Here is an 11,179-nt window from a genome sequence, read left to right as displayed (position 1 = left end):
TAGTTGGTGGTCCGGTGGGAATATAAAACTTGATGCCGTAGTTAAACTGATCGTACGCAGGATTTCAAAACATACCTAAAGACTTAAAGGTTTCTCTGGTATTAAGTGGCAGTGATCCTTTCGTTTCCCGATGTTATGATTATGTTACGACAAGACATCGTCGACATACATCTGATGTTTGATAACATTGACAGCAAGTGGAGAATTCTGAAGTTCGTTATCTGCTAATTGTTGTATGATACGGATGGTTAGAAAAGGTGCTGATCTAATCCCGAACATAACGGTGTAACAATAGTATTCTTCAGTTTTGGTCGTCTTTACTCTGTCGCCACAATATGCGCTGATACTGAGCATCCTTTCTATTGACATTGATAGCCCGGTATATCTTTTCCACATCTGCTAAATATGTGTACTTGTAAAAACGACAATTTATTAGTACGGTTGATAAATCTGTTTGCAGTACCGGGCCGTTAGCTAAGATGCCGTTCAGAGGTCGACTGTTATTTGTTTTGGCCGAAGCATCAAACACGATAGGAACCTTTGTAGTAGAATAAGATTCTTTAACTACCGGGTGGTGTGGAAAATAGCAAGGGGTGGAGGCTGTATTGTTAACATTCGTGTTTTATGACTAAAAAGGCCAACTTTGATTTTCTGTCGAAAACCGGGATTTTTTGCATACCATATCAAACAATAAAATTTAGTAAGTAATTGATAAGTAAGAAACAGTTCATATTATCAATCCTATTAGCAGAACTTCATTCACTTGAAATTAATTTTAATCGTAAGTTTAAGAGTATTTTGAAAAAATTAGAAAAATTTCTAATCAATAATTCTTTTCAAATGTCTTGAGTTTCTAGATTCTGAAGTTGTTGTAAATTAATGTAAGTCCTTAGAGAGCATAGCGGTATACAGATATTGACCAGTTTCATTTAAACAAGGAATGGAAAATTATTGTGAGTGCTTTTGTTATCAAAGAAAGTAAAACTAGCGATGTATAAACGTTGGGAGGTAGTCGTTAACAAAATGGCAGTGGAGATTTCCTATATCGAAATTTTATGAAAAATATAGTTTTGTAAAGTAATTTTAATGCTAACTACCAACGATTTTTTTCATTGCTTATTGAGATTAAAACGAAAAAGATAATCAGAATAAGCGAATAAGCATTAAATGCAATGTGTGTAGTAAAATGTACCTAATTTACTTAATAAACAGTCATCGCATTTTCTGGAGTTTTTGGCGGACATATAGAATATAATTAATATGAACAAGTAATTTGTAGCAAAAAAAACCGACTTCAATTCTCATATAAAATATATATATATATATATATATATTTTATGATCCAATGATCGGATTTAAACCAGATTAGTATGGGACCACCTCAGAGACACTGCTTTTCCGATGTAAAAAAGATTATCGAAATCGGTTGACGCGGTCCAAAGTTATGCGGTAACATACATAAACAAAAAAAAAATATTCCGACGAACTGATAACCTCTTCCTTTTTTGGAACTCGGTTAATAAAGAAATAGGATTATATTTTTTCGGTATATAACATCGCATTAAATTTCCGACTTTACTTTTTCACACGCATTTTTGGACCACTCTAATGCAAATACTTGTGTTTTTCATCGGAAAGCATTTTATGTATAATATATATATAAATACAGCGCGGGATTTCTGTTATAACTTTAGTATAAAACGGGATTTAGGTTATATTTGGATGGGATTTTATTAACCCAGTTACTGGCAACACTGGTTGGGAGCGTGCTTAATTGCCCGGATAGAATGCGGCTATATTTATAAGGTGTATTGGCCAATCGGCTCGGCCTAGTTTCCTCGCCACGTATAATGTCGTCATAATTTGCGCCCCGTTCAAATGGGCCCAAAGTTTTGGCGGCATCCCCTTGGTGGCATCACATGACTTAATTTCTGTAGAACATAAGCTAATACCCGATGTTGAATACTACTATCAAATCTTGAGCCTATGGTCAGAATGACATATGACAGCAGCCTTTGTTTCGTATATCCCAATGACATTAATATGGCTTTGAGACGTGGCACGCGTAGCAGATGCACTGCACGTTCAGTTACAAATGATGCTTGGGATCCCTGATCCAAAGAGGCTGGAAAGGGAAGAGTTTCACCCTCGAAGTTCTTAGTCGTGATGATTGAAGTCGGTAATAAAACATCCCAGTTTGGCAAGGCGGAATCCTTAAGTGTTTCAGCTGCAACTGCAACGTGCATGCACGCGATTAGCATGCAAGAGCGTATGGTGTCGTTTTCCAAAGGTGCGACAATTGCTCCTGCTGCTACAGTTGGTGGAACGATGGTTCTGCCCCAAGCAGCTGAAACATAGCTTAACACCCCTATCGTATTTTCGAACTTTCGAAATTCGTAAGAATGGCATGCCTAAAAACGAGCGAGTAAGAAATTGACAGTTTTTATCGATTAGGCGGTGACTGTCTATCCGTCCGTCCGTCCGTCTGTCCGTCCGTCTGGGAACACGATAACTCGAGTAAAAATTGAGATATCTTAACGAAACTTGGTACGTGTACTTCTAATACTACTAATGGGCAAAATCGGACAATAACCACGCCTACCTCCCATATAACGGTAATTTTCAGAAATACGAAAACTGCGATATTTTAGTAACTACTGAAGATAATTTATATTTACAATGAGTTTTAGACGGAAAATAAGACTATTAAAAAATTTTGGCAAATGGGCGTAGCCACGCCCACTTATGGTTACATGCGCATATTTTTCCAAGATGTAATTAATCCAAAAAATTATTAAAAAAATCAGTGCAATGTAGAATAACAATATGGGCAGCAAATGAAAGAGAAACTTCTGTTGAATTTAAAAACAATAAAGTTTTTTGGTTTACAAGTACGAATAGGTATTGAAAATGTGCTTTTAATAATTTTATCTTTTCAATTTAATAAAGTTTGCAGGACGAAATTCTATGATGTGATCGTATGTACATATATTAGTCCTCAAACAATAATTAAAAAAAAAAAATATTCCAAATTTTTAAGGATTTTTAAGGACAAAATTTTTTCTTGTGCTGCAGTGTACTGTAATGGAAAAATTCCATTTTTTGAGTGGTTCTCGAACGACTGGTACGAGAATTTACCGCAACGCGTCTGTTTGAGGGCACCTTGATATACGAGTGCGTTTTCCCTATCTATCGGATTTCTTATATCGACTAGGATTGCAACAGCACTCCGATTTAATCAATTAATTAAGTATTCAAATATTTACTTACTACTAACGAGCTGTTTAATTCAAATTAATGCCGACAAATATACAACTACATATGTATGTATGTATGCGCAAAAAATTTACAGAACGGATTTGCAACTTCTTCTCTAAGAAAACCGCCACTTCGTGCTCTAAATTTCCCTTGCTTGCAAACAAATTCTTTGGTCTGTATGCACTCATTATAATTCATACACGATAAAATAATTTTTAGAAATTCAAAATTTTAACACAAATCCCATCTGTTGACAAAACACGCAAGCCTCCATCCACTTTTATCGCAAATACGGCAGAGCAGAAAATTTCAAGTGCTTTAAAGCTATTGTGTGTGTTGCTATATTCAAGGAAGCAGCATCTCATTTTTTCTTTAAATGTTTTTTTTATCAAAAATATTTAAAATTGGGTCATTGGGCCGAAAAGCTCTACCAATGACCCAATAGGAAATTTTAACACTGGCCTCGAAAACACAATATTTAAAACTTTTTAGCTTTGCTTTATTTTTATTTTTCCAACCTCAAAAAGTGGATTTTATTTTTTAATAAATTGGCTCCACAAAATATACGAATAACGATTTCTGTCAGATAGCTAACTTCAAAAAGTCATTGTATCATGAATTCATACAAATTATTTCCTAAACTAGCAATACAATACTTATACACATGACACGCATGGTACATTAATTACAGGTATTGTCCTCCTAGAGAGCGCATATTCCGATCTGCCTTATTTAAAAAAATATCGTTGTTGCCCACACTAAAAGGTTTACTGCTAGGGAAAAGGGATATTTCCATACCCCATATACCATATATGTACACGTACTTTTTTAAACAGAGAACTTATTTAATTTGCAAAAGCCGGAAAAAAATATTTGCTTGTAAATAAATTCAAAATTTGTATGGCTCACTTCATTTCAAATGTTTTTTCTTTTCTTTTGAAAAATTAGAAAAATTAAATTGAGCGGAACCAAAAAGCAAAGCCATATAAAAGTATAAGAATCAACATTGTATTGCGTAAAAATTAAAATAAGGGAGCACGAATTTCGATGTGAAGCAAAACTCTCCGGGAAGACAATACCTATAATTATTGTACCATGCACGACACGTATAAATTTCCCAACATTCAGAGTGCCATAATTTCACTGCTATTTTGTAAAATTTTTATTAAATTTCAGGTTTCTAAGTACTTTCGACCATTTTTCACCTGTACATACATGCAGCATGTACTTCATTTTACACAACTCTGTAAATTTCCTACTTTCTTTGCAGGTGAGTGCAATGATACCAGTTGGAATAACTTCTCAATCAAACAACTTGGTAGCTGTGGACTAAGAGTTGCATGTCATTAAATGGAAATTAAAACTGCTTTGTGGTAAAGCCAAATTTTGAGGTAAATTATAAGTATCCTGATTAGCGCTTTTGTGTTGGCCAATGCAAAAATAGCGTTGAAAAACTGCAAATGGATAAGTAAAAATTTTTAGTGTATGTTGAAACAGCTAAAGAGCAGAACCCTCCTCACACGTAGGACAAGTATTGTAGCACTCTGATACTATATGGAATCCCTTTCGATGTCTTATTTTCACCTGTAAGATCTTTTCTAAGCATGCGTAATCTTTTTCTATGATCTTTCAACTACAACATTCTTCCGATGCGTGAACCTCTTTATGTCATGTAAGTCAAAAAAAGTCCTTATAAGGAAACTGAAAATCCTTTCAAGGAAATGGTAGAATTGAACTTTGTTGCAACAGGGATTTTCGTAATTTCAGACCCTTTAGTAAAGTTAATATGATTTATTCATATTGTTTTTGTTTTTTATTGCTCGAGCGTTAGACGATCTAGACTCCATGTGCCTAAGTAGCTCATTACGCCCATTTGGGTGCCTAAAGTTAACATTATGTTTTTATGTAAAAAAAATTAAAAAAAAATGCTATCACCAAAAAAAAAATTAAAAAGAAAAATGTTTACTATTTTTTTTTGTTTTTTTATACGTTACACTTTAATGTAAAAAATGTATAAATAAAGCCCATAATAAGACGGAAGAAATACATTTTTTCATTCAGTTTCGTTAAAAGGTTCCCAAGATACAGCACTTTAAAGAAAGGTACACTGAGGGGAAAAAATATTAAAATCAAATAGAAACGTAATTGATCTTACTATAAACGTCAACGAAAGTACTGTATATTGGTAAATATTCAATTCAATTACGCGCATATTAAAATGACCGCGTTCGTACTGAAAAACCATCCGCGAAGTGAATAATCAAGACAAAAACTAAAAAACAAAATTAAAATTGCATGTTTCCTGCAAAGGGAATTCGAACCCGACCATCTTCGGATATCAACAACTTGTGGCAAGCATCTTTGCGCACTCAGCTACACCCAGGCATATAAATTTGCTTTCAAATGTTGAATATCCATCAACACCACAGCACGCGATTTGTGCGGATAAACATGCATGTGTGTACTATGTATTTATGTGTGTGTTGTCATCGCTCTAAGAGCGGCGCTCTGCATGCTCAGATGTGAACAGTCAAATACGTGCGTAATAAATTTTGTATGAAAATATTATTTTTAAATACGAACATTTTTAAACGATAATCAAATATAAAGTATTCATTTTTACTATGCATTATTTCCCTCAGTGTAACTATGACGTTTTCTTATGGTCTGATTATGCATGCTTCGCATAACTTCGCACAACTTCTCATAAACTTCAAACTTTAATTTCGTATGTACTTTGTATGTATTCTATTACCCAGAAATTAGCAGAACTTTTAAAAACTTAGCGATCTGTTGAGTTTAGATTTTGCTTCACATTTTCTTAAGTTACACTTTTAGTGCTCTGGTACAAATGGTTGTGCGAAGTTATGCGAAGTATGCATAATCACACCCTTAGAATTTAAGTCCCGTGTAAATAGGCAACCCTACGTCATATCGGCAAAATATGCTGCACGTATATTAATGTCACCTAGACTTTCAATCTCTTCAACTTTCATCCAAATCCTTAGAGATCGCGCACAGAGGTGGCATGAAATGCCTCTAATCGTAGTTTGGTAAATTTGGTGGAAAAAAGTTATTGAATAGAAAGATTGACGCTTCATATGACCCTGACGGTCAAATGAACGCCGCATATGATATGTTATCTGAACGTAGAATATTCCGTTCCTTCTGAATTCGAGATAAGAAGAGGGTTACCAGTTAAAAAAAACCATGTTGACCTCGAAATGACCTTGAAATTGACCCGCACGTTATTTTGCCACTCGGCATTGGAAAGCTTGTTTTTTAATCAATTTTACATATTTTAAAAAAAGTTTTAAGTTAAAAGAAAAGTGGGCGGTGGGGCCTAACGTTCAGAAGGAATATCATATAATAAAATATAATCGCAAAAATTATTTAATATATTTTCTTTTAGTTAAAATAAAGTGTGTGACATTTGTGAATTGTTTTTTGGAGTATGGAGTTCAAAATTATTTACTTAAACACGTCCACTACATATTTCAATTAAATAAAAAAAAAACTTAACCAATTCTCGAATCTTCGTCACACTTCATATTTACCCAAGATATTTTTTTTTTAGCAACGTGAGTGATGCTGTCAAAAGTATGGCCATAGCAACAAAGCCACATCGTCAAACAATTTTTAAATTCCCTTTGCAATACAAGAGATACAAATATTCACATATTTTGTATGCTCTCTGCGAGACTTTTCTACAAACACGTACACGCGTTTGAGCATTCTTCAGATTACATCTGACAATTGCAATCTTTATGCAAAATAATGCCACAAACACATGCCAGGATACAAGCGCCGGACCAAATATGCACACATGGGATATACAAACCCATGTAAATATGTTTGTATTATATATATATGTACGTTGGGGTTGATGTGGTGTGTGTCGCACGAGATTATCCTGCCGCCCAACTAGTTCACGTTATATCCTTTTTCAATGTTAGCGTCTGGTAGTTTTAACATGGCGGTGTCATAGGAGATGTCAATTGCCAGCTACTGCATCAGCAGCCTACCAGTAGAAATACTAGTAGCATCTTACCAGTTGACGAGATGGACTGCAAATTCATCCCCCGTGAAATGTAATTATGCCATTTGGATCGCGGCGCTACAATAGTGGCAATGGCCGACATAGCAAAGCTCTTTCGAAGGGTGCGAGGGGTCCGAGTTCGAATCTCTGATGGCGGGTTTTGTTTGTTTTAAAATTTTTTTTATTTTTAGTTAAATTTTTATTTTTTAAGTATTTTGTAGTAGTTTTTAAATTGTATTGTTTTAAAAAGAAAAAAATATATATTTGATTTAATTTTTTATGGTATTTGAGAGTATTTAAGTTTTCTCCAAATGAAATTAAATTTACAATTTATATTTTATATTTAATCTGAAATAATTGACTTACTTTACTTTAGTCACCTCCAAGCGGCCTCGAACCTGAGATCTCACAAGCAGAATCGATAGTCACTCGACGCCACAGCCGACATTTGCGAGGAAAGCAAATAATTGCATTTAAGTTTTGATTTTGGCAATTCATTGACAGATGTCGCTGATCGATCAGTTGTTCGAAGTGGTAGGCCGTCGCTTTAGCACATACTAGTTAATGAACTGGTATTTTTACTGGCAGGTTCGGCATTTCACTGCGGAGAACTGCCAATGACGACCAGTTTTCGTACTTGAATTTGTACGAACTAGTTTACTATTTTCTATTAGGACAGGTATAAATATAGTTCATAACGGACTAGAATGAGTTTTATCCTTAAATAATAGTTCATAAGCTGGAATTTGTGCTTACTGGTTCAGCTTTTCACTGCAGGGTACAATCTCGTTCATATGTGAACACATGCACTTTAAGGTGACCTATATCCTCAATTCTTGATATTGGTCGGGACACTCTACAGAAAAGTGAGGTTTCCCAAAAACCTACTACTTATATACCGTCGTTTAAAGTACAAAGCCGCATATCAACAAAATGCAAAACCGCGTATCATGATAATGCACGCGTATGCGAGTTTGCATAAATTATTTTCTAGACAGTAAAAACACTCATATTTTAAAATGGTTCTCTTTGTTATGAAGCAATCGCAGTTTTGGCTAGTATATTTCTGGACGAATGGATAAGGATTGAGCCAAGAGCTTGTGCGAGCAAATCCAAATTTTGGCAGCAAATGTCAGTTACGCGGTTTTGCAGAATGACGATACGCGATTTTGTACTTAAAACGACGATATGTATGTATGTGTATGAGAATTCAACACGATCAGAATCTGCCTAGAAACTACTTCAGCATAAAGTTCGAAATGATATAGATCATTAAGAGTAAGATAACAGGGTGTGGAAAAAATAGCTTACACTTTTATATATTCAAAACAACAATAACCTTGTTTACACCTTATAACCAAAAAAACCGATTTGACTCAACACATACTTCTTTCAACCGTTTGTACAGGTGCTTTAGCACACTCGTGATGCAGCCAATCTGGCATTTGGGGTCTCATTTAGACTGCGCTGGATCAAATTTATACCAAAATGTTCAGAAAATTACCCTGAACAACTTATTAAAAAGTAGGAGTTCAAAGTGTTTTACTAATATGGTTAGTTAATGAAAAACTAATAAAATTTTCGAGGATAACACCAAAAAACGCTCAGAACTTATGTTATATGAATCTTATCAAAAAAATAGAAATACCAGAACATGGAGCAGAAAATTCTCTATAGAACAAACCATTTATTTAGAATTACTTCTTGAAGAAATACAATTGCCCTTTTCAGAAATACCTTTGAGTTTTTCTGAAATGCAATTACGTTTTTCTGAGTTTCATTTGGCCTTTTCTGAAATACTTTTAAGCTTTTCTGAAATGCTGTTGGGAATATTTCGGAATTATAACCGGATCATTTCGGGACGAGTTCAGTATTTTTTCGGTTTTAGTCCGGCACAATTTTAGGACTAGCTCAGGACATAGCTCAAGCCCTTTTCGGGTTCAGTTCTGAACCATTTCGGCACTAGTTCGGGCACATCAAATTTCATGAGTACCTGGTACTGGCCTTTTCTATTGGTTTGGTGTATGGGAAGTATCGGTTAATATTTTCGAAATATGTTTATTTGATCAAAATATGTACATATATGGGCATAATTGATTTTCCATACAAAATATTTTCAGCTATCACTTTGCAAAATATGTACATTGTACATCCATATGGGCATAACCTGAAAAAAGAAATCCGCCTAGTCCAAACACGATAATGCCAATCTATAGCTATATATTCGTCCCCCACGTAAAAACTATTATACTGATCGTTCCATTACATAGTAAGATAGGAAGATATTAGCGCTCTGATAACGACTTTTCCTAACATTAATTTTTGTTTAGTAAACAAACTTTCTCAAAAACTTCCCTAGTAGTTGTTTAGTGTATCCCATGTGTTTTAAGTATTAGATTAACAAGTATGTTAAAATTTCTGACTAATGGTCCTAAGTGAGGCAAAAATTTAGCTTTCTTTCGAAAGTTACGGATGTAAAATAGACTTCTTAAATAAAATAAAATTAAAGTTTAAAAAAAACTACAAATACGCTTTTATTACAAGAACTAAAAAGTATAAAATAATTTATAGATATAGCGATTACGTTTAAGAAGAATAGGAGATTCCCTAACTTGATTTGATTTAATTTTTTAAACTAGCTTAAAATATAATTAAAGTGATTGGCGCGTAGTCATAGTCAAAATAAAGTTGACTGTAAAGTTAGTTGCAGCTTTTTGACATAATTTTTCTAATGTGAGAAATTCAATAACTCCCATTTTTTCCATGAGTTTGGCGTTGATATTATATATCTTTATTGCAGCACTCTACGTTGAATACTTCCAGAGATATGTTTTGTGAAACCTTAGTTTATATGGGAGGTGCCAAGAACCTTTGATACATCGAAATTATTTTTCTTCTATTATCATCCTTGGAGGGTATAGAGTCGATGTCCAACATTTCATAAATATCGGTATAGCTGTTCCCGAGTTTTTCGAACAGAAAAACGGCTTTCAAAATATATTTTAGAATAGGTAACAAATTAAAAACATTTTTTAATTAAATGTATCCTATGGAAAAATTTTTATGAATAATTTTGCAAATAATTGCAGGCATTTAAAATTAATTTCAAGTATTTTCCAAAAAAGTTGAAGCATTCAAACGTAAAACTTTTTTCTTTCATTTTTCAACATAAATAAATAAAAAACAAGAGCTTTTTAGAAAATCACCCTGGATAAGTCGACGCGAAATTTTATTATCTCTTACCTAGAAGAAAGAAACTTGCTATCGGTTCATCTTTGGGCTCTGAAAATTCATTTGTACACCGCAACTTTTTTTGCCCCACTGTGGGCCGCCAGGAGTCGGAATAGGCGTCGATTCAAAGTCTTTTGGCAAATTGGGTAACTACCACATCTGAATAATTTAGATTCCTAAATACATATATATGAGGCGTTCTTCATCAACTGATTTGGTTCAGGTAAAAAATATCGGTTATATTCTTCGAATGTTTACTCATTTATATGGATGGCGTTTTTTAACTCCAATAAGGCGGACAATGTTTTGAATTGATGATTGGATTCACTTGAAATTTGTTACTCAAGGTTTTTTGGGGGTCGCTGGATACGAATATTTAAAATCCAAAATGGCGGGTCCAATATGCCGTATAAAGTTTTGAAAACTCGTTTATCCTCTCTCCAAACTTGGTTTAGGTTATAAAAATCGATTATATTCTTGAAAATATGGCGGACAAACATTTTAAAAACTATTGTATTCATCTACAATTTCTTATTCGCGTGTTTTTGGGGTCTCTGATTACAAATATGATCACCAATTTGTAAAATTCAAAAATTTTTTTTTTTTTTTTTTTTTTTTTTTTTTTTTTTTTTTTTTTTTTTTTTTTTTTTT

The 11,179-nt window shown here is 33.8% G+C and overlaps 1 long non-coding RNA gene across 1 annotated transcript in view; it reads right to left on the bottom strand.

The window, feature by feature from the left end:
* Window positions 1–5,017: 5,017 nt before the first annotated feature.
* The window catches only part of LOC108383134 (uncharacterized), a 14,293-nt gene continuing 8,131 nt past the window's right edge, over window positions 5,018–11,179 (bottom strand). The window contains exons 2-3 of the long non-coding RNA XR_001849728.1: window positions 10,556–10,558; window positions 5,018–5,028 (exon numbers count right to left, since the gene is read on the bottom strand). This is a non-coding gene — a long non-coding RNA (uncharacterized LOC108383134). The remainder of the gene's footprint in view (window positions 5,029–10,555; window positions 10,559–11,179) is intronic.

The sequence above is a fragment of the Rhagoletis zephyria genome, unplaced genomic scaffold (assembly GCF_001687245.7).
Source record: "Rhagoletis zephyria isolate East Lansing unplaced genomic scaffold, Rhagoletis_zephyria_1.1 Rzeph_scaffold_00152, whole genome shotgun sequence".
Lineage (NCBI taxonomy): Eukaryota > Metazoa > Arthropoda > Insecta > Diptera > Tephritidae > Rhagoletis > Rhagoletis zephyria.
The sequence above is the reverse complement of the archived record's forward strand: the minus strand, read 5'-3'. Positions and strand labels throughout refer to the sequence as shown.